We start from the raw sequence: 24,807 nt of genomic DNA, 5'->3' as shown, positions 1-24,807 counted from the left end.
TCTGAGAATACACTGAACACATAGATGCATGAGCGAGGGTTTTATTCCGTGATATATTGACTTCCCCACCATAATTTATGGTCAAGAACGCATGCTGCATCTACGGGCGCATAAACGTGTGGTTAAGGCTGGTGCTGATAAGGCCTTAGCGCCATTCTTGCTATCTCAGCTATGGGCATTCAAAGAAACGTGTGCAGGGGCTGCGGCAAATGCGACAAAACTGTCTCAATTGTTTACTGCTGTCTCAACCAGATGCTACGTTTCCTTCGCTCTTGCATCGTGGGCTCAGTTCTTCAAAAATCGCCTTCAGATAAACGGACCTACTTCTCAGGCAACTTCGATGTAAGGCAATTTTTATCCAGCGACGTCAGCGACACAAATGAAACAGGAACCCTGACAAATGTGAAAAGAAAAATACTGGCCGGCGGCATTGTGTAACCTTAACTATTTCAATGCAATCGACGTGATTTAGCGGAAAGGTCAGATCTGCTTGCTAAGAAATTTATTTGGTTTGTGTTCTAAGCCTTTCCATCTAATGCTTTCGTGATCTGTTTAAGTATTGAATCTCTACCATTAAAGTTGACTTCATCGAACTGAGAAAAAATATCTTTGCATTACAGGAATTACACCGAGTACAAGGAAGTGACAGTTTTACTACGGTATTAACCACAGGGCTCCGCCAAACAAACTACGTATGACGTTTTACACTAGGGCACACCAAACAGATGAAGTGCCCCTGTTTTATTTATATTTTCCACCTCAAAGAGAGCACGCTTGGCGGCTATGGAGTTATACGGCGGAACACGTGATCGCGGTGTTCGATAACCATCCGCGGCGGCCGTACTCCTAAGAAGGGATACGGAAGCGCCCGCGCACTAAGATTTCAGCGCATGTTCGGAAACCACAGGTGGTCAAATCAATCTCTAGTAACGTTTCGCAACGACGTCATTCATAGCCCAGATGCACGAGCGGTAAGGCGTTTAAAACTCTGTCATTCAATCTCTCTCGAAAGCGGTAGAGTGGCTTCCTTACAGTGCATCTTGTTCTAGAGGCGAAGTTAGATCCATTGACACCACTAAATATCCGCTAAATGTTCCTTTAAAAAGTTCGCTTCCTTAAAATAACTTGAGGAATATCTTGGGTGGGAATCTCGGTATGAGGTGGTTTCGTAGCTTTCAGTGTGTCGTCGGCAACAGATTGAATGAGCGCGTGGATTAAGTCTGCTTAGGTTGCTTCTGCACTCTTTCTAATTGCTGCATTTCGAGCAACACTTAAGGAGTTAAATTTAGCAATCTTAACGAGGCTTGCCAATCTTGCCCACGACATACAACCGACATACAAACACAGAAATTCTCGAAACATCATCGTCTTTTCTAGCTACCCGCAACGCCGAAAGCACAACTTATCCGAATGCTGCATAGTATGAAACAGAAGCAACATCAAGAATCTGCACGTCGTTTAGGAGAGCGATGAAAACCACTCGGCTTCGCGAGATGCCAGCAATATTTTTTATGCGAAAGCATCAAATAGCCCATTAAGCGAAAGAGAGCCGGCGACTTTAGCAGCGAAACGACACCTAAATTCCCATTGGCTGCGATGCCACGTGACGTGCGCGCTATGACGCAGCAGAGCGGGCGAAATGGACCTAAGCCTGCTGCCGCGCTTGGCCACCAGGCGCTGCGTGAGGGGAGAGGGCATCGCCGCGATGCCACGTCACTTTCGCTCTCACCCTTGGAGGCCTGTGTTAAGATTCGCGTTCTTTGTGCACGCAAGTTCTCACCTGTGTTCGAACTTCGCCTTGGTAATCGCTATGAAGAAATTAATGTATAAAAGAAAACAGAATAAATTCGAAAGGAAAAACGTTGGTGGTAGGGAGTTTCGAACCTACGACCCGACCCTCAGATGCCGAGTGTCTTATCCACGGGGCTAAACCAGCGCCACCTATATAGCTGGCCTCTGCACTCTGCTTTATGACAGCATGTTACATGGACCGAAATTTCCGTTGCCAAGACCGGTGTGACGAAAGCGCTGATGTTGAAATCACCGCGGCTTACTCGGGAGCGTCTCCACTAGATTATGTGGGAGTCGAGCAAGGTAGCATGACGTCACGGATAGAAGTGCACCGGCCTTGTGCTATCTAAGAGGCGCTGGCCAAGGGCGTCAACGCGCCTACTAGCCCGCGACTCATAACTCCAAGGACTCATAACTCTATAACTAGAAGGAGCGCTCAGCGGCGTTTAATTGGGCATTAATGCTTTCGGATTCACAATAAGAAGTGCTTGGGTGTCCACGGATTTTTTTAGCTTCGTCGTCAAATAAGTTTTGAGTCTATTAAAACCAGCCGCTAGTACCACGGATAATACGGGCATAATTTTCTTTTAATAATCCAAAAGGCAGGGTAATTTCGCAGCGCAAGAGCGTTTATCTAACGAGAATATTGCTGTGAAGAAGACGTAACTCTGTATTACAATACGGCTGCAAAAATTTCAGTGTTGCTTCTTCAGTAGTAAGAACTATGTCAGGAACATTTCTCATGCAGTATCTTCCAAGACAGACGTCTACATTACAATACATTATACACAAGTAGCGCATTGCAAATAGACATTTCTGATTTATGGTTCTACAAGCAGTCCTGTTGGCTCACCGAAACAGAGTGTCAGATCGGTTGACGAGATTTCAGACCACTCACGTATGATTCCCCCGTCAGGCCAAATTTGCGCACTGCCTTCATTAGCACTCATGATGCGTAAACAGCACAGCGTGATAATGACAGGAAATTTCAAACGAATGATGTCTCAAGGCCTGCGTAGGTTGGACACTGAACGTTTCAATCAGCATCACAAGTGACGTCGCAGCCCACCGGCGAATGCCACAGAGGGATTAGATAGCCGCGTGTATACGGAATGAATGGCAAAGGAAAAAGAAAGGAGACTATACTGCACTACTGGATATCAGTAAGCGCCCGAGGGAGCGGCGATCGCAACTCAGGGGGGTGGAGGAGTGCCTGAGCTGCGCTCGGCGTCCCCACGAGCGTCGCTATCTTTCCGCGGCGACTAAGCTACTCACGCGGCAGGCGCACGGAAGCCGGCCACTCACCAGTAAAGCGGGTAACACACGTCCGACGATGTGCAGGGGTCGAAAACAGCGCTCCACTCTCCGAAAGGCAGGTGACAACAGAAGTTCAAAGTCAGTCTCTATGAGGGCGGAGGAACGGCTGACTCTTGATCTTCGTGCGAGATGGAGAAAAAGGCTCAGGCACAATTCGCTCAGGAACCAGTAGGGCGAGAGACCGGCAATGAATGATCCTCACTGGCATGAACCCCCGTATAAGTAGTATTACAGGCTGTGAGGAGCGCACGTAAGCCTCCATTGGTCCTTCGCTCGCTGCTGCAAGGAGGAGCGGACGAGGAGATTCACCCTCCCCCGTCTCAACCGACTCCCTCCGCGCACCGCTGTCAGTTCGCCAGTGGCCGCAGAAAGAGAATCGGTAGGGCTGATTTACGGTCGAACCGCCCATCGCCGCAAGCCGCACCGCGCGCTTGCGGTCGCGCGAAAAATTGCACGTATCCAGCACTTGTGCACAAATTACCATTTACACTGTGTGCACAGTGTATACCTTACACATTGTAAACCGAAATTTCTGCACAAGTGTTTGATACGTGCAATCTTTCGCGCGACCGCACGCGTGCGGTGCGGCTTGCGGCGATGAGCGGCTCGAGCGTAAATCGGCCCTTACGTGGCCGGCTTGCCACGTTTCTTTTCTCTAGGCTCCAAACCGGTGCGTAGGCCCGTGGCACACCTATTGCCGCCACAGGTAACACAAACTCGGCTGGTGGACGCGAGGCTCGGGGAGGGGCACTGGAGCTAGCTCTCCTGAGTGGTGGCCAAGCTCCATGCGAAACACGCCACCTGCCTTCCGCGTGAGATTCCATCACGCTGCGCGGGAGGAAATGCGGGAGCAGCGATTCGCCATGGCGGAGCTACTTCGATGCATGCGACGATGTAACTGCGCTTTATTAATGTGGTTACTTTTTTTTGTTCTTCTTCTCTAGGTTGGCGCTCTTGCAGCACACCTGTTTCGCGATTCTTCCGATCACCGGCGAACATGTGTCAATTGAGCCACCCTATTCAGACGATACGCGTGTCGTGAACTGTTCTGAGGCAGAACACATCACCCTGTATGTGGATAATCTATTGCGGCAGTCTAAGCTCAGGCTATTATATCGGCTCATTACCGCGAAAGAAAAGGCTGTTGATAAGCTATTTTGTCTACTTATGAAAAAAAAATCTTGTGAAAAATTGAAAAACGTATAAGTTTCCTTTGTTAGTTACTGAAATGTTTTCACTTCTTTTTTACTTCTATTGTCGGGATTGGGGGCTCAATCCCATCGCTCGTAATCAGTTGTCAAGATTGGAGTCGGGCATGAATTAGAAGGTAGCTGGCCCATGCCGTCGTCCAACTTATCCACGCTGAAGACGTTGATAAAGGGAAGGACTGCTTCTCATCCAGAACGAGGAATATGGGTTTATTTACAGTATCTACATGCAGTTCATCAGTCTAGCAGGACTGCGAAAGAAAGTACATCAGTCTAACATGGCTGCTTGAGAAAGTGCACTGAGCAGCCGCACAACAGCGGTTTATAAACAGTCGGTCCCTCCCCCCCCCCCCCCCCCCCGATACCCAGGTGACGGAAACGGCCGTTCAGTCATCGTAAACAAGTCGCCTCTCTGCGGGACGGTTTACACACACACACTCACACACAGTGTATAACAGCTGTGTCTTACCAGTACTCACGTACGGGGCAGAAACCTGGAGGCTTACGAAAAGGGTTCTACTTAAATTGAGGACGACGCAACGAGCTATGGAAAGAAAAATGATAGGTGTAACGTTAAGGGATAAGAAAAGAGCAGATTGGGTGAGGGAACAAACGCGCGTTAATGACATCTTAGTTGAAATCAAGAAAAAGAAATGGGCATGGGCAGGACATGTAATGAGGAGGGAAGATAACCGATGGTCATTAAGGGTTACGGACTGGATTCCGAGGGAAGGGAAGCGTAGCAGGGGGCGACAGAAAGTTAGGTGGGCGGATGAGATTAGGAAGTTTGGAGGGTCAACATGGCCACAATTAGTACATGACCGGGGTAGTTGGAGAAGTATGGGAGAGGCCTTTGCCCTGCAGTGGGCGTAATCAGGCTGATGATGATGATGATGATGATGACTCACACACACACTTCCTTGCGCAAGGTTCACGGTCCGGAGCCGACGTCAGACGGACTTCGTAGAACTCGGGGCTTGTGTCAGGAAAGGTGCCTTTTATTCCCCGAGCTGACCCCTGCAGCGCGCCGCCAGGTGCCCATTGTCTTGCGTCTTGGACGGCGCGTGGGAAGGGGCCTTCGTCGACGTTCCCGCTCATAGCAGAACAGGTCGCCGTTGGTAGGTTCGCTAACAATAGTTAGCCCGCCGAACGCATTCAGTCACAACGGCGACGAGGCTAGAGCGTAATGGTGGCGTTCCTAGAAAGTTGACGCCGCTGTCGCAACTGGCTGGCAAAACTTGCACCTCAGCTGGGCCGTTCTTAACAGCGCCTCCATGGCCCGGAAAATCTCGACTGTCCAGCGCTGACAACCGCTGGGCAGGAAGAGAACGGCTTGTGGCCAGGGAATGATGTCTTGGCTCGCAGCAACCACTTGTGAAATGATGTCACCGCCCCAAAACATCCAACAAGGACAGGCAACTCCAAAACGAACCCCACAACACGGCTCTGCGCCGAGATGACGTACCTTGGAACCCACTCTAGACCCGCTAGGCTTCAAAGAAAACATAAGTGCAGAAACAAAAACTGCTGCATTTCGCTATGCCAATTTTTTAAAGCAATTTCCTTCTGACAAATTCAGCAATCATGGATGGAATCCTGCTAAATGAGAGGGGATCTTCTTAGCTTAACAAAATTAACACTAGTAACCCTAAAATTTAGGTGGGACCCTTAAACGCAGAGTTCAAATTGGCCTGCTCAAACCATCCGCATTGCTATGCAACTTTCCCTTCTTATATCTAACGGAGAAGTTGTACTCTTGGAGAGTGAGGCTCCATCGGAGCAAGCGGCCATTTTTGTGTGACATTTGATTGAGCCACATCAGAGGACAGTGGTCGGTCTCGAAGATGAACTTCGCTCCGTACAAGTAACACGACAACTTCTGGGCGGCCCAAACTAAACAAGCGCATTCCTTCTCTGAAACGCTGCAGGCTTCCTCTCTTACATTTAGTTTACGACTGGCATAGAGGATAGGATGCTCCTCGTTATCGTCGACGACCTGACTAAGTACCACGCCCATACCTCTGTCGCTTGCGTCGCATTGAACTATGAATTCCTTTGTGTAGTCTGGCGCGCGAAGCACAGGACGAGAAACCAATAGCGTTTTCAAACTTTGGAAAGCGTTCTCTCTGTCCTTATCCCAGTGTACGCTACTCGGTGCTCCCTTTCTGAGGGCGTCCGTTAATGGACTTGCCATTTGCGAGTAATTCGGAATGTACCGTTGATAGTACCCCACAAGTCCCAAAAATGAAAGAATGTCTATTTTCGTGCGCGGCTGAGAAAATTCTTCAATCGTAGCTATTTTCAGCTCGGCCGGCCGTCTCGTGCCCTGGCCGACAACATCGCCCAGATAAGTAACCTGCGAACACACAAATCTACACTTTTCCGCTTTCATCGTTAAGCCGGCTTCCCTCAACCATGAGAACACATGTTTGAGGTACGATACGTGTTGTTCCCAGCTGTCCGAAAAAATTGCTACATCATCCAGATATGGCAAGGCGAACTCCTGCAAGTCTTTTAGGACAATATCCATTAACTTAGAAAAGCTAAACGGCGCGTTCTTCAGCCCGAAGCTGAGTGCCTACAGGTGAGATGAAAGCGGCATAGCGGCTGGCACTTTCTGAAAGGGGAACTTGCCAGTACCCCCGCACGAGATCTATAGTTGAAATGTATTTAGCGGCGCTAACTCTTTCAATTCGTTCCTCAATGTTGGGTATCGGGTACAACTGATCCCTAGTGATGGCATTTAACTTCCTGTAGTGAACACACGGACGAGGGTCCTTGTTAGGAGTTTCTACCAGTATTAGCGGTGACGTGTAGTCACTCTCAGCGGGCTCAATAACTCCCAACTCTAGCATGCGCTGTATCTCCGCCGCCATAATCTCTCTCTGTCTTGTAGTCACCCTGTAAGGCTTTGATCTTACGGGTTCGGTCGATGTCAGCTCTATTTCATGCGTTATTAGTTCGGTTCTACCCGGCCGATCGCTGAATCTGTCGAGATATTCCCCTAACACCCCTTTTAGCTCATTTAGCTGCTTGGGTCTAAGAGCGTGCGAGCTTACCGAATCTTTTACTACTTCTTCTAGGCAGATTTCAGAGTTGGAGGTCGCCCTATACTCCTTAAACTTGGTACTAGTGCCATCCTGCTCTTTGATGGTATAGTTAACGACTCCGCTCCGCTCTATATACGGCTTCATCAAATTGCAGTGATATATCCTCCCCTCCCTCCTGCGACCGGGCATTTTCAGAGCATAGTTAGTATCTGAAAGTTCGTGCAACGCTTTAACGGGCCCGTCCCAGTGAACTTCAAGCTTGTTCTTTCTTGAAGGTTTGAGGATCATTACCTGGTCTCCGGCGTTAAACGTACGAAGCCTCGCATTCTTGTCGTAATAGAATTTGGCGTTCTTTCGAACTACTCCCATGTTCTTTTCGACTAGTTCTTGGGTTGCGCTTAGCCGTTCCAGTAGATTTAGCACGTATTCAACCACTGTTGGACTCTCTCCTCTTTCCTCCCACATCTCTCTTAACACTCTTATTGGAGAACCGGAGTGTCCTCCCATACACTAGTTCTGCTGGCAAGAACCCTGTCGCTTCATGTGGAACCGTTCGCAAAGCAAACGAAGTTGCCGGTAGACAGTTCTCCCAGTCCTCCTTATGCTCGTAACAGAGCGCACGCAAAACTCGCTTAAGCACTGAATGCCACCTCTCCACACTGTTTGACTGAAGGTGATAGACGGAACTGTGTATTAACTTTACCCCGCACTTTTGCAAGAATGTGGAAGTCAGTGCGTTGGTGAATACTGACCCTTGATCCGCCTGAATTTCGGCTGGAAACCCAACTCGTGCAAACACTGTCAAAAGCGCGTCTACTACTTCGGTGGAGCGAATTGCTTCTGGAAACTTTGTAGCCGGACACAGCATGGTAAACAAGTACCTGTAAACCGATTTTCTTTTTGGCAGAGGCCCTACCGTGTCTATCACAAGTCGCCTGAAAGGCTCTGTTACTAAGGGCACTACCTTTAGTGGAGCTTTCCATGTCTCTCCGGGTTTACCCGAGCGCTGGCAGGCGTCGCATGATCTTACAAAGTTTTCTACGTCTTTGAAACAGCCAGGCCAGTAGTATTCCATAAGCAATCTTTCCTTTGATTTGTTTATGCCTAGGTGGCCGGACCACCTATTTCCATGACAGAGACTCAAAAGGTCCTTCCTGTACTTAGTAGGTACGACTAACTGATCTAAAATCCTACCCTTTCGATCTCTGTAGTGCCGATACAACAATCCTCCTCTCTCATGTATCGTCACGTTGCGCCTAGCAATGCCTTCTTTAGCTGTGTGGTATAATTTAGCTAAGCTGTCATCCTTCTTTTGCTCCGCTGCCAGTGACTCTCTGTCCACACGTAAGAGCTTATCAAAGTTATTTGAGGCCGGTGATAATAACGACCCTGTCTCGCTTGCGATTGCGTCAGCTTGCTCTTCCTGCAGGCTTGAACTTTGACACTCTAGTGCTACGCTCTCATTGAGCTGGTCAGCTTGCAGGCTCTCCTCAAATGTTTTTTTATCCCTCGGGCCCAGCTCGGATTCGGGTATTGAAGTTATCCCTTTTGCTGCTTCCGCTGGAGCAGCTTGTGCATTTTCAGCCGAAAGCGACGCGATTTTACGAGCTTGGCCTCGGGTCAATGCCTGTACTATGCCTTCTCCCAGTTTAAGCCCTTTTTCACGCAGTAACCGATTTGAACGATTCGAAAAAATGTAAAGGTACTGCAGTAACAAAAATTTGGAAACTGCAGCCTCAGTCTCTAGCTCCCCGAATAGTCCACTGATTTTGATTTTGGCCATGGGCAGACACGCTGTGCTCTTCTACAACCTGTTTTATCCATGCTACTTCTCCGGTGAAGTCATCTACCGTCACGTAAGACGGATGGACAATGCCCATCGTGGCGGCACTGTCTCTCAGCACTCGGCATGGTTTGCCATTAAATTGCAGGTCGTGAAGATATGGGCTCAAAAGTTCCATATTCTCGTCTTTTTCCTCTACGTAGGAAAAAACTACACTGTGCTTCCCGCAGTTAACAGCTGTATGTCCCAGTGTGTGGCATTTATAAAAGCGGATCGGCCTAAAAGATACGAATTTTCTTTTCTGCTCTTTTTGTACGGTTTCCCCGTTAGTTTTCTCCTCGCTCTTTTCTGCTGGCTTTTCCTCCCCGTTTACAGGCTCCGGTCGTCTAGTCTGTGAACCCTTTTTGAACGGAAATGGTTTCCGCGGTCCATTTCGACCATCCCAATTTCCGTCCTCGGCGTTCAACTTTCTACGCGTTGCGTACTCTTCGGCTAATTCAGCCGCCCTTTCCACAGTGTTTACATTCCCTCTGTCTTGCACCCACAGCTTCACAGCTTGTGGGATGCTTTTGTAAAACTGCTCTAGACACATGCATTCAATGATCATGTCTCTGCTGTCGTATGCTCCCGCGCTTTTCAGCCACTCGACTAGGTTGGGCTTTAAGCCGTACGCAAACTCCGGAAAGTCCTATTTTTCTTGCCTGTGCTCCTAAACCTTTGCCGAAAAGCTTCGGCTGAAAGGCGGTATTTCGTCAGGAGACTAGCCTTAACTTTTGCATAATCATATGCATCCTGTGCACTGAGTCTGGCGATTACTTCCGCCGCCTCACACGGCAACATAGACAGCAACCGCTGTGGCCATGTACTCGGACCGAAGTTCTTCTTCTCGCAAGTCCTTTCAAAATTGCTTAGGAACAAGCGTATGTCGGTCCCGACCTCAAATGGCTTTAACCTTCACTTCCTTGAGACAACTCCAAACGTTTGCTTTCAAGTTCAAGTTGCATTTTTCTTAACTCGCGATCTTTATCGCGTTCCCCTCTCTCTCTCTCTCTCTTTCTCTCGTTTTTCTCTGTCCCGTTCCTTTCTCTCTTTCCCGTTTCTCTCTCTTCTTTAGAAGTTCCAATCCCATTTCAATTTCTTCCTCACTGGCCTGTTCGGAAATTAGCTCCAATAATTCTGATTTTAGCAGTTCCTTGCGTACATCTAGGCCCAGTTCCTCACCAACAATCAACAATTCGTCTCTCAGCAGTGTCCTTAACTCCATGATTGCTGCTTTACTGCCTTGGTCTTGCTCGTTAAATCTAGCTAGGAAAACAGAACCTAGCTAACACTCAACAATCTAGCTTCCCTACTGTTCTAAACAGAACAACCACAAAATGAAGCCTAAAGAGTCAAAGCAAGAACCAAGCACTCACCGCAGACACAGCACCACGTCGCAAAGTCCATCTCACCGCTGTCAGCCAGTTGTCAGGATTGGGGGCTCAATCCCATCGCTCGTAATCAGTTGTCAAGATTGGAGTCGGGCATGAATTAGAAGGTAGCTGGCCCATGCCGTCGTCCAACTTATCCACGCTGAGGACGTTGATAAAGGGAAGGACTGCTTCTCATCCAGAACGAGGAATATGGGTTTATTTACAGTATATACATGCAGTTCATCAGTCTAGCAGGACTGCGAGAGAAAGTACATCAGTCTGACATGGCTGCTTGAGAAAGTGCACTGAGCAGCCGCACAACAGCGGTTTATAAACACTCGGTCCCCTCCCCGCCCCCCCCCCCCCCCCCCCCCGATACCCAGGTGACGGAAACGGCCGTCCAGTGATCGTAAACAAGTCGCCTCTCTGCGGGACTGTTTACACACACAGACTCATACACACACTTCCTTGCGCGAGGTTCACGGTCCAGAGCCGACGTCAGACGGACTTCGTAGAACACGGTGCTTGTGTCAGGAAAGGTGCTTTTTATTCCCCGAGCTGACCCCTGCAGCGCGCCGCCAGGTGCCCATCGTCTTGCGTCTTGGACGGCGCGTGGGAAGGGGCCTTCATTGACGTTCCCGCGGCAACTCCCCCGCTCATAGCAGAACAGGTCGGCGTTGGTGGGTTCGGTAACAATAGTTGGCCCGCCGAACGCATTCAGTCACAACGGCGACGAGGCTAGAGCGTAACGGTGGCGTTCCTAGAAAGTTGACACCGCTGTCGCAACATGGCTGGCAAAACTTGCACCTCAGCTGGGCCGTTCTTAACACTATGTAACTCAATGCTCTTCGCTCAACGCGCGCTCTAGTACCCTTCTGTTCACTTCTCCACACTCAGCTACTTTTATGCCGACTCCTTCACTACTCTCTAGTTGGCTTCTTAATTTCTGTTGCCGACGACGTCACTTCTTCCCACTTCTGTTTATCTGTTCGGCCACCTACCCAGTGGCACATAGCCTGGGTCAACAGTGTTAATATGCCCAGTGGCACATGCACACTTACACATACCTAGGGTCTTTCGTTTTCAGGCTAAACTCGATAATTCCTGATTTTCGCACCTGGAACAAGTTTTAGCAAAATCGGGTTACACCAATTTCTCCTCGAAGTTTAGTCTTTCGTAAAGAATAATAATAAATGCAGGTGTTACAAAAGTAATGAACCCTGTGCACCCTTTATGAGCAAGTGGTGAAGATATATCACATTAGTAATCTTATTAATCCGTTAATGTGATATACGCGTATCTTTCAATAAACATTCAAAGAAAACCGGCATGTTCAGCGACTTCCTGCCTTGACTGAACGGAAAGTTTCTGCTTTTTTAGTAACCGCATTTACAAGAATACGACAGTGACCCATCATCGCACGGCGGTGATGCGCTATGAAGCGAACGCAGCGCTGACGTTGTTCTGAATTGCGAAAAATAGCTTTTGACGTTGAGAGTACGTTTAATCGACTATGTTACGTTCAAAAAAGGGTGGCAGACTGGCCCTGTTGGTGTTCCATTAATTTTGTCGCAAGAGCTAATGGCGCGAAGCAGTAAAAAATTCCCAGGTATCCTAGCGACCTTAGCAGGGAAGAAGTAGCAGGAAGAAGACGGGAAGGAGAAGACAACAATTGACAACAATTGTTGTCTATAGCCACATGAATACGATAACGAGGGAAACTGTCGAAGCAGCTGAGATAGCTAGAGCAGGTGACGATTGTGTTAGCACGCCGTCTTTTCTTTTATCAAAGAAAGAGCTTGAATGTTTTGGGCATAGTAGTCACATGACTGCTTATCCTCCTTCCCTTAAGTGTGTCTGTTGCAGTGGCGTCCCAGTAAGTATATATATGCTCACCAGCTGCAATAAATCAATTGTTGAAAGTTAGCGCTCGTCCCGTGTTCCTGCTTCGTCCTTGTGTCATTCTTGCGCTATGTATCCCAGTTTGTATGTATCCTAGCGACCACCTAAGAGACGCGAAACATTGTAAGGTCTACTGTAATTAACCTGAATCCACCTCAATCCTCCTTAATTACCATTAATTCATTGTAATTATCGTTAATCGACCTTAATCCACATTAATCCACCCAATTTCACCTTAACCCACTCTACTCCACCATAACATACTTTAATCCACCTTAATCCGCCAGAATCCTCCTTAATCCACTTTATTACACCGTAACCCTCCTTAATACACAATAATCCCCTTTAATCCACCATAATCCTCCTTAATCATCCTTAATATACCATAATCCACCCTAATCTACATTACAATAATTTAATCGCTTCTCAATCATGAATTAGCTGCTCATTAATCTAATTCTAATCATATTAATCATTAATCATCTCTTATACACGGCTGGACATGCTTTGGTTAGCTTCTGGCCTTCATTGGGTCATGTGATGTTTCCTGTACGTCACAATGCGACCTTGAAACATAGAGATGTTTCGACTCGTTAAATAAGGTGCAGAGAGTGGAGATCGCAAAACACCTCTCTATTTTTGTTCATGTTGCTTGCTTTAAAGTATAAAGAATGCCTGCCAGCGATGACTTTGAGAAATGAGTTCATCATTTTGGCCAGCTTTCTGTCATTATTTGTTCCCGTGAGGGATTTCGCAAGTTTAGGCATGTTTATGGCCAAAAACAGACTTTGCGTGTGTCAGTCATTTGTGAAAGTTACCAGGAATATCCCGTACTTTGAGCTGCCAGAGAACAACCCCCCCCCCCCCCCCCTCAGACTTCTTCCTGTTTTTTTTTTCGTTTAATGTAGCACCCAATTTAACCGCCCCCCCCCCTCCCCCCCGCCCGCTTTAAAATGATAAAGCCAACAGACGAAGGGCCCACTGTCCCAAGCTGACTATTCGGGCATGTACCCACTGCCCCAAGTTGTATATTCGGCAAGACAGCTGCCAGCAACCCTAAATGGAGGGAGGGGTTCGGGCGGCATGATGGAAAGTAAATTTCACGTTGAACACCAGAGCCTAGAGACCACTGGCAGCCTCAAATTGTAAGCCCTTCTTTTGTTACTTATAGGAGTAATAGTAGTAGTAACACTGGGACGCCAGACACTGGCAACAAGCTTAAGGTGACGCCCTAAAATCACGTGATGTTTTCTGTACGTCACAATGCGACTTTGAAACATAGAGATGTTTCGACTTCTAAACCCTGTAATTTATTACAGGGTTTTACGTGCAAAAACCACAATTTAATTATGAGGCACGTGGTAGTGGGGGACTCCGGAATAATTTGGACCACCAGGGGTTCGTTAACGTGCCCCTAACTCTAAGGACACGGTTGTTTTCGCATTTCCCCCCATCTCGGGACCTTGTGCTTAGTAGCCCAACACCATAGCCAATAAGCAACCACGGCGGGTTGGGCACCGCCCTCGATGACAATGTTAGGATGACGCTCAACCTTAAAATGTTTGGTAACCTTAGCGTATTCCAGTTTGTTTGCATAAAATCAAAGCACGTTGTTCATTATTGTGCAAGAAAAAGGAAAATCGGGCAGTATTTAACTACCACTAATCGTCAAAGTATGCGATAGCATGCTTATAAGTTTGTGATGCCTATCTTTCGATATAGGTACAATGATGTCGGATTCAACGCACATGCTGGAATATATGTGAGGCGAAGCTTTTGTGATGTGTGATACCATAAACCTGTCAACCTACTGCACCCCATTTTGCAGCATAGCGACAGCAGCGCCAGTTTACTTTTCTTTTTGGACATGTGTTGGGCGTTTCGACAGCTGTGCGCTTGAGTCACGGGCGACCTTGCACACTCTCATTTATCGAAGTGACGTTTTAGTACTGAAAGGGACTTGGTACCTCTCACAATCTTGCGATTTCGTGCACACTGTGACGCGCGCGCGTACGCTCAACACACCTCGAGCTTTCTTTTAGATGCCTCCAAAATGGGGAATGCCTGCCTATATTGATATCAAGTAATACATTACTGGTGGTGGGATCGAACCTATTAGGCCACGATTGCTAGCATGCTTTTCTCGTGCCAAAGACGCTCTCTGAAGCGTCTGGCGCCACGCGCTGCAGGTTCTCGCGTTTTTCTTCGTAATGTAATTCGCTTGATAAATAAATAATTTTTTGCAATCAGCTCACTGTAAGATAAACAATGCTCACACAGGATCACTCCATAGCCTGACTGCCGACCCCTGCTTACAAACACCTCGTCCGAAAGAGGCATAAAACGGATCATACAATCTGGACCATACGATCAACGATAGAGAACTCAACAAAGCCGCTGCAGCCATGTCTTGAGGTGCCCATTCCTAGAAGGGGCCGTGAGACGTATGCAGGCCGATTCATTTGAACCTGCCGTGGGTGACGCACGTTGTGATCAAGGCCTGAGCGCACGAGTGGAGTGCGCTTAATCACATATAACTTTTTTCTCTTTCCCTTTGCGCACTATGTCTGCTCGCCAGCCCACAAACTCAGGCCTTATCTGCATCAGAAACTCTAGAAGTGGCTATCAAAGGCTCCGTAGTAGATTGTTTAACCTAAATGCTACGCTCTGAGGTGAGCAAACTATTCCAGGGAAGAACTTCCTCGCATGGCTCCCACTGCTTGAAGAAACTGAAATTTATTCAGGTGTCCGACAAATTGCGCGTTCAGGAGGAGGGAAAGAGTGCACAATATTTAACGAAAGTTGAGACAGCGTCCAGAAAATGCGAAAAAAAAAAACGACAGACGCCACTCGGGATTTGTTGTTGCTTGAAGAGATAAATAAAACAGAAGAAAGTGTACGTGCAACGCTCCATGTTGAAGCTATACGCACCTACCATTAAATGTCACAGCTACTTCGGCGACGAAGTGCCTCGCGACGCTTCTTTATCTGTGGCAGTATATATATAGAGGTACGATTGAGGGAAAAGTAAGAGCGGTCACACGAGTTCCCATGGGCAAACTCCTGGAAGCCCGTCTTCTTTTTGAGCGATTGCTCTTTTCTAAAGGAGTCCCTGAAGATTAGAAACATTTGAGTTACTGTATGGGTTTCCATGACGGCAAGATTTCCCAAGGACTTGCGACATGCAAGGCTCTTCACGAATTGCGTTTCGCTCTCATCTTGCGACCCTCACAGCATCACGTGTATATCTGTGCACGCAACTTCAGGCTGCCGCTCGTGGTGCCGGGAGCATCATTTGCTGCAACTTTTTTTCGCATTTTTTCCTAGTCTGCCTCTCGAGGCCTTCGGAACGACGACCATTGTCCTTTACATATACTTCTTTCGCTGCATAGTTTTTTTATTTGAATCTATCATTTGAGTGGACGCCACTGCGGCTGCCTTTCGCATACTGCATGCACGCAGCATTTCTCACTGAAGATCAAGCACTGTATTTTTTTATCTGTCCTGGGCTTTTTCAAGCAAATGTCTACAATTACTTTATGACTGTGCTCATTTAGATGAATCGTTATAAAGTGTTACGGCTGTAAAAATTTAATTCGAATCAGGGTTTGGAGCATCGCGTTCTCATGCAGACACAGTGCTGGTATCAGTGATGCAAAACTATCGATGGTTGAGTTACTATCGATCTACAGTTAATAAAGAAAACTGTTGATAGCACACTTGATAGTAGTCTGTCGATAGTATAAGATTATCAGACACCCATAACCGCGGCCAGCCTCTAACACAGAGCTAATGATTCGCCGGTACTTTGAGTTTCAACCGCCGGCAAGAAACCGCAGCCCCTTTGAAATTCTGAAGGTCAAGCCAAAGCTCCACAACGCCACTCTCTGAAATGGCTATGAAATACTTGTGCGTCCAGGCAACGTCAGTAACAGCAGAACACGTGTTCTCAGCGAGGAGCAGACCGAAGAGCAAGAAAGTTGCGATGCTTGTGCTCTTCCACAGGCTGACTCACGATTAGGTCACACGTATGATCGGTTGAAGCGAAAATAAAGCCGCTATCGATTATACATAACTGCAATCCAACGCATTTTCGTTGCATTTTGAGATTTCAGTGTATTAAGTACATCAACTAATTTGGTTGCTCTAGTGTAACACTGATTGGGTGAGTATGAATGTAGTGAAGTCCATATGTAAGTTTTTGCCAGCGGAGGTAAATAATTTAATACATTTGCCAAAATATTGTTGCGAAAGTGCGTGAACTGAGTGTCGTTGATACTAATGGCACATTCGGTTGTTTTCGAGCGCTCTAGTGCGTTCTCGGGGTGTGGTTTACATTCGGTTGGTCGAAATCGAGCGCTCGGAACGCATTCGCCTCGCTCATTTTGAGCGCCGCGCTGTAGCTCAGAGTGCTCGGAGGCGCTGCCACCTTCAACCTGAGAGCGCTATCCGAGATCTGACAGAAACTCGATCACGTGGCTACTCCGACTGCTCTGGGAGCAGCAAACACGTTCGGCTGGGGCAGGCTTCCTCTCGCTCCAATCTCGAGAGGGCTACGCGTCGCTGCAAACCAAGTTGGAGCGCGTTCGGAACTAGTCAGTTGTACCATAAGTTGATACCAAAAGTGTTGGTAATATCTCAAGCTGACAGTTAGAACTCTCGATACCACTATGAATAGCGATTGCTAGAGAACGATCGTAGTACTATCGATAGCAATATCGATAGTAGCATTACCATAGTTCTTTTACATTATCGATAATCAGACAACTATCGATACTATAACGATGGTAAATTTACCGATACTTTTGCATCCCTAGCGCTCATACGACGTCACTAATGAACGACGAAAATACCACACGCCGTTTATATCATACAAGACAGCAAACCGAAAGAGAGAAGCGATATCATTTACTTCGATCTCTTCGTGCTGACTAATGGCCTCAAATATATTTTGTCTTCCTTCGCCGCATCACTATAGAGCATCAAGCGCGGAGAGGTCACAGTCTGCTTGCTGGCGGCAGTTTGGGAGAGGGAGCACTCCTGGCGAAGGCAACCGACGCTCTAGATTTCTCGCCACCAGCTCGGGCTCCTCGTGCGTTCGCGCACGTATGCGAGCGCTAGCGTCTTGCATCGCGCGAGCGACAGCAGCAGTAGAGAAGAAGAAAACGCTGAGTATACGCACAAGCGCAATCTCGCATGCAGTTCAGGTGGTGGCTTGTGATTCGAAGCAGGTGAGCCGTGCGGCTTCGTTGCGCACAGAAACATTTCCCGTTAGATTTGCGACCGAGGTTGGCAGCTTGAAAGTGTTCTCGTGGTCTTACCTCGGCGTGCATCAAATGATTGCGAAACGAAATGAAAACCATAGTTTTCAAGCATTACTTAGTCCCGAATTCCCGCTTTACGGCGCCGAATTTCACCTACTACCACGAAAATTTCACTTCGGTGCCTTATAGCTCCAGCTCCGCACGACAATTGTTAGCTCAACTGGGTCCTATGTTCGCAATACTGCACTTCTAGATTGTTTCTGTCCGTGATTAATAATAATAATATTTGGGGTTTTACGTGCCAAAACCACTTTCTGATTATGAGGCACGCCGTAGTGGAGGACTCCGGAAATTTTGACCACCTGGGGTTCTTTAACGTGCACCTAAATCTAAGCACACGGGTGTTTTCGCATTTCGCCCCCATCGAAATGCGGCCGCCGTGGCCGGGATTCGATCCCGCGACCTCGTGCTCAGCAGCCCAACACCATAGCCACTGAGCAACCACGGCGGGTGTCCGTGATTAGCCACGGAATAGTAGTCGCAATAGCCGATGTACTGGTTAGTGAAGAACTAACTGATTTTTTGCCTCTTAAAAGCTTTGTAAACCTGCTCTTCCTTTTGCGCTGGTTCCCAGTAAGTTATTATTATTATTGTTTTATTATTATTATTATTATTATTATTATTATTATTATTGTTATTATTATTATTACTATTATTATTATTATTATTTTGTAGCTAGCATCCACTTTAAGCTGTATGTGAAATTCGCGGCTGCGTAAATTACAAATTGCAGAATTAAGCGACTGTGTCATATTGAAGTGGAAATACAAATAAATATACACGTGGAAACGAAGCTGCAAGGCGACCCAGGCAAAATAAACACTCGGTCGTATGGAACACTCGTTGGTCTCAATTTGCAGACTAAGAACGGCGGGTTTTGACTTTCCAAATCTATACGCCTTGGCCACGAGCAGCGCCGTAGCGCTAGGCGCCGAATTAATCTTAACCACATGTTACGTACTGTGTAAGCACGCGTCTTTTCATTACGTATCAATCGAAATGTGACCGCCGCGACAGGAAGCAGATACAAAGACGACCTCGAGCTTGGAACGCATGACTGCGCCGTCACCGTTGATCAGCATACGGTTATGAGAATGCCCTCGGAAATTTTTTTTAAAAGAAAAGAAAGAAAGAAAGTAAGAAAGACATTAAGCAGAAACGGCGCTTTCCAGCCACCCAACCGCAAGTTTTCATACTACATGTGCCAGCTCTCTCAATAGTGTCGATATGATAGCTCGGACACCCGTTTACGTTGCTCCTGAGTTACGGCTCCTCGAGTACACTCATAAGACGCGCCTGCTGAGACCGGGGAAGGATAACGCACCAAAAAAAAAAAAGGGGGGGGCGGGGTGTCAAATAACGTCATTGACGGCTAAATGTGATAAATGAACGGAAACAGAAAGAAGGGGTACACTCCGCGGCGTAAATTATTTTCGGGCGTTTTATATATACAAGAAAAGAAAAAAGAAGAAGAAACGTCCAGACGGCGCTGTGGGACCCTCGACGAGTTCAGACCTGTCCTTCACATTTCTCTTTTTGTTTTTCTCGTTGTCACAGTGTGTAGGAAAGTGAAGGCGGGACGCATATAGTGGCAGGAGAACTGCACTGAGCCATCGAGGAAAACTCAACTTCACAGGATTCCGCTAAACGGTCTCCCGCACGAAGCTGCCAGTAAAGCAATACGTACGTACGCAGACCGCGCGCAGTTACAAAAAAAGCAGATAAAAAAAAACGCAATGCAAGCTTCGCTCACATGCTGCTGTCGTCCAGTCCTGTTTCGATAATTTCTCTTTCGCTCATCGTTAAGAGCTGCCATCGATGTTGCTATGACCTTGGTCGTATTGAAGCACATGGAGAAAAAAAAAGGAGACAATTTAGAGGCCTTCACCCGGCGACAATTTATTCAGAGAACCGTCCAGTGAATCAAAGAATACAAAAAAAGGCAACCACAGGAAAGAAATGCAGCAGACGAAATTAACGAGTGTGGTTAACCCCCAGAGCCGCATCGTCTAGTGTACCTGCGACAGCGGAGCTATAGCGACTCGTTGCAGCAACGACAACGCGGTGACGGTGTGTGCTGGGTGCAGAATGAGAACAGACGTCACCTGTTTCCACAGCGGCCAGTTTCACCCGAGAAACTAATGCGACGGTTACTCGACAAAAGACGAGCCTTGTTTTCCCAAATTTCGAGTGACCGCAATAACAGCCATGGCCAGCTCGAAGATTAGACAGCCTACTGCCCCAACTTGACATTGTAAATTGCTATCCTCTCAAAGCAAACCTACCGCCAAGGAGTCAACTTGTCAGATACCCAAAGGGGTGCCGAAGCGTCTCTTGTCTGTTCTTTCCCTGCGTTCGAATCCTTCGCAATCTTTCGTCGAGTCAATGGCGTCTTCTGTTGCGTCAGCTGCACGATTTACCTGACGGTTGGCAGCTTTCTTTGAACGGGAGTGTCAAGCACGCTGCCAAGCAGATTGTCGAAAAGGTTGAGAACCACGCAGACAGCATAGTTACGTGTGACTGGTCGAGCATCATTGCTGTCGCGCATGCGATGGTGGGCCCGGCTCCGTTTCCAACCAGTGGGCTAGTAGGGGGGACAGAGGGGCTGCCGCCAAAAAGTACCTCAAGGTACTTTTCCGAGACGCTTTTAAAGAGACGCTTTAAAACGTCTCTTTAAAGCGATGTGCGATGTGGCCAAAGGGTGCGCCCGCGCGGGCCTCATCTTCAAAGCTATCTGCGATGTGGACAAATTGCATGCACCGAGTGCCGGTAGCTTTGCATGCGCTGTGCTTTCGATGTTTATTTCGCATTGAAGCGAGAGACAACATGAAGAACAATTCGCTCGCTGCTGCTGCCGCGTTTCCTCGCTCCAGCATTTTTAACAGCGAGTTTCCGCAGTCACCGAGCGCGATGCGATCATGTTTACCTGTGCGCACATATGACACCGTGCTTGTTAATTTAGTTAGTAAGCGAATGCTCAAAAGCTTATACGGCCAATAAAACTACTATCCTTACTTCGTATAGCTATTTATTGATATGCTATCGCAATCGATGCTTCGCGTTTCGGGCGAAACTGCGACTTTTTTTCCTCCTGCAGTAATCACAGATATCCTCTTCCTCCCGACACCAACGCGACAAAAGAGCACGCGGACGACTAAGTTGGGGCCCGGAAGTAGGGAAGTGAAATAAGCGCGATCGGGAAATAAGCCTTTCCGGCGAATCAGCGAATCAGTGAAGCATCGCATCGCCGCAATCCATGCATGTATGAAAAACTTGAAACGAATAAGGGCCGCGCAACGGGCGATGGAATGGTTACCGATGGACTTGGCGTTAATATGCATGAATACGACAGTTTGAACTAGAGAGAGCAAATGCGGGTAAGTGTACATATAGAGACGAGATTAAGAGGGAAAAAGTGGATTCGCGCAGTTCAAGTACTGCGCCGAAGAGCTAACAGAGTGAAATAATGAGTGCAAAGGTGAAAACTCAGTCGAGGATGGCAAAAGACAAGACACATGGTGATGTGAGAAGGAAATGTACAGGCATATATACGATTGAGTCGAGTGACGCGGTACGGGTGTAACCACAGATCGCTGGAAGAGGGCTGCAGCGGACTTAAATGGGCTGCTGCTGCTGCTGCCGCTACTGCTCATCATGATGCACTGGGCGCGAAGATTAGAGACTAATCATAGGACATCTTCGGGTGCCTAGTGCTTTCCTCACGTGTGTCATTATAAAGTCTACGGAAGAGACAGGTTTTGCGCAGGCAGAGTATACGTTCCCTCGCTGTGTGTAAAGTTGCCCGTTGGAGGATGCGACGGGAGAAGCCAAGAGAGAGAGAGAGAGAGAAAGAGAGAGAGAAGTCAAAAAGGAAAGGCAGGGAGGTTAACCAGACTGAGGTCGGTAGATTACCCTGCACTGGGGAAGGGGATTGAAAGAGGAGAAGGAAGAAAGAAATTCATAGAGGCCAAGATGATGTCTCCACCCGTAGAGCACCTCCTGCTGCTGTAAGCGGGCTCTTTTATAGGCTATATATATGCTCTAAATTAAAGAGTGAACATGTATTTATCCGTATACACACTTATTTGTTAAAGACGTAATATTATTCCACGTATCAGTACCATAGGTAACGTTAAATAATAACACATACCATAAAAAAGAACCAAACACCATCTTTTAAGTTATCGTGACATTAGCATGAATGGCACAGACGAAATCGTTTCGCGCGATTTTTCAGAGCCATGCGCGTCGCTAAACAGTTTGCCGTTAAGCCAGCCACCGCTGCACGCATACCGCCTAGGGGACCCTATCGCTGTGGGCGCCGACGCAGGTGCGTGGGCCATTGTTTCCTGGTCGACGGCAGGAAGGCCCATAGTCTCGATCCGAGGCGGCCACTGACCCGACATTGCCGACATCGCGCCCACGCAGAAGGAGCCGGAGAAGAAAGTGCCGCGCGCCAAGATGTTTCCTCGCACGTCGCGCTCGTCTTCGGCTGTAATGTAGTGCCATAGAATAAAGAACCATAGTGCGCTGAACCGTTCTCGCCTCGATAGGCCATTCGTTTCACCCAGTGGGCGCCACTGTCGCTGCTCGCTGCCAGTCTGCTGACCGGGAAGTTCGTTTCATCTACGGCGTGCGCATTTTGGAGCTTCGTGGGAGATAACCCATAAAGCGCACGGCAACCGTTCGAAAGGAGTGCGCCTTGTGCAATATAGGAAAGCTCGCAAGGCAGCAATCATTATGCATAACTCTTTTGGTGTAGGGCGCATCAAGTGCATTGTATTTTGGTCCATTTTCACGTGGGACACATAGAGGAAGCGTTAAAGTAGCAATAGCTGCTCTAATACAGTGTAATACAGTCCATGTTCATCTTTAATCTACATGTCGTCGTGCTTTGGTGTGTTGCCGTGGGCTATTCATTTATTTATTTATTTATTTCTTTTGCAGCTGAGGTAACTCAGTGCTTATGACGTTCTGCTGCAGAGAATGAAGTCGCGAGTTCCAATTCAAGGCCCGGCGGCCATATTCCTGTGGGAGCGGAATACAAAAAGCGTGTCGTGTAGCTAGCAATGGTTGCACATAAAAAAAAATACTATGTGTTCATAAGTAATCCGCAGCTGCGCCTTCACTACGGCGTCTCTCAAAGCATCTGTGCTGCTTTGGGGCATTAAACTCAATTCATCAATCACTTAATCAAATATTTTTATATTGTTGTTCTGTCACTTCGATCGTCGCAAGATCTGGGCGCTTGGCACGAGTTATCGGGTAATGCTTTCAGACGCGCTGACATAGTGTCGCTCCTTACGCACCGAGGTCTTCAACGTCTCGATTTCACTGGCTTATTTAGCACGTTTATTTTTTTATTTGGATACGATCGTCCCGTGGTATTAACCGTATGAATGAAAGGGAAAGGGTGTAGGTTCTAAGGATTGGGTGGTTTTTAGAGATCGTGAACTAAGTCACTCATGCGTACATACAGACGCACGCTCTCGAAGAACGTTTCTTGAATGTCCGGGCCAGGTGGAAGGTGTCGCCACGAGTGCAGCTCCGTGTGCCTCAGTTACGCTGGCTGCATACTCAGGGCTTCGTGCCTGTTCTGTTGTAGGACCGGTTCAGAATAGGTCATTAATGGCGAATTCGGAAAATCGTACCGGCGCCCTGGGGCGACGATGACTGGATGAAACAACGTATTGAGGCGCCCCGGTGCACCCCGGTGCGATTTGCCGAATTCGCCATAAGATCAGCGTAAGCATTTTGTGCGCAGTAAAAGCACCTGCTGTCGCTCTCCGAGATCGGGGCCCACTCTGCAACGCGAGGACGGTGTGGTGACAGCCTGTGGCAGCAGACGCCTGACGGCGGCTGCCCTGGATGTTGGAATCGGTGTGGGATTCGGAGGGACTGTTTCGGCAAGTTATTGACGGCGACCCATACGGGCAGCAGCTACAGCCTCTTCACCGTCGTAGTAAGATGCAGGGACGCCAGTGTGAGCGACTGAAGGGTTGTGAAGCTCCTCCCTTACCAGTCTGTCAGTTAACGTGTTTCCCTTTACTCCACGGCGACCTGCGACCCAGCGAATACGTACATGCGCTCCAGCCTGTTCCACTCTGCGCACTATAGGTGATGTATTTGTTGAATCGTGCTGTTGGTCGGTGAAATGTTACTATAGGCCCGGATTGTCTTCACTGTGGTATGTAGTATAGCTGTCGTATACAGTTTCGGACTTGGTGAATTTTGTCTCATTGGGGCGAAATGTCGAGCCGATGTGGTGGCAGGCAAGTGGGATCGCAGAGATTTCAGCTTGCCTGCTGGTGAGTTCATGCAACGTCGAGGTACGGTTAGTGTGGTTCGTTGTAGCATTTGCGCATCCATAAGCGGATGCGCTGGTGTTTGTAGCTGCGTCGGAGTAGAGAAGTATGTGCCAATTGTCTTGGGCGAGGTGCTTCGTCTTCTACGCATGGAGTCTAGCTCGTCTGGCTGTATTCAAGTAAATCCAAACGGTCTGTGACACAGTGGAGCTTTCGGCAGCTCACTGTCTTGTGTGATCGCTCAGAAAGCGGCTGCATGGAGTCGTACACAATTCGGCAAGCGACCAGCCCGTGTAACTGCACTGTTGCGTCACTGTTGCCACCACGAGATTGAACAGGTGTCCAGCGTTCGAGAGAACAAATACTGCTTTCTAGCCTCACGTTGAAGCTCGTCATTGGGACTTCTAAGTGCCATCATTAGTATTTTAGCAAAACGTTATTCTGGTGGCTTGAACACTGCAATTTCAAAGAATTTGTTCATGGTGTGTTCAGCGAACAAATATTTGGCGCTTGAAATGTCCTCTTTCGCACCTCATTACAGACAGAATACCGTGCTACAACATTTACCGGCGTAATCAACGATTGTACGTAATATCTATGCTGCAAAGCAATTAGAATCAGAGGGTTCCACGTGTATTTGGTGAACGTCCGGAGTTCGCCCACGTAATCTATAGCCGAAGGAACCAGGCATTGGCGCATCCTCCCTCACCACCGT

At 47.9% G+C, this 24,807-nt stretch overlaps 1 protein-coding gene across 2 annotated transcripts in view; it reads right to left on the bottom strand.

The window, feature by feature from the left end:
* Positions 1 to 24,807, bottom strand: part of LOC126545545 (zwei Ig domain protein zig-2-like) — a 129,677-nt gene that overhangs the window by 26,934 nt on the left and 77,936 nt on the right. Inside the window, exon 1 of one of the 2 annotated variants that reach the window (XM_072288064.1) lies at positions 3,097 to 3,286. The exons of the other annotated variant lie outside the window; for it this stretch is intronic. The gene's annotated coding sequence lies outside the window, so the exon portion shown is untranslated. Of the gene's footprint in view, positions 1 to 3,096; positions 3,287 to 24,807 lie in introns of those variants that run through there. 2 annotated transcript variants of the gene reach the window in all.

Source organism: Dermacentor andersoni, chromosome 1 (assembly GCF_023375885.2).
Source record: "Dermacentor andersoni chromosome 1, qqDerAnde1_hic_scaffold, whole genome shotgun sequence".
NCBI lineage: Eukaryota > Metazoa > Arthropoda > Arachnida > Ixodida > Ixodidae > Dermacentor > Dermacentor andersoni.
Note: the sequence above shows the minus strand (reverse complement) of the source record. Positions and strands in the feature narration are given on the sequence as shown.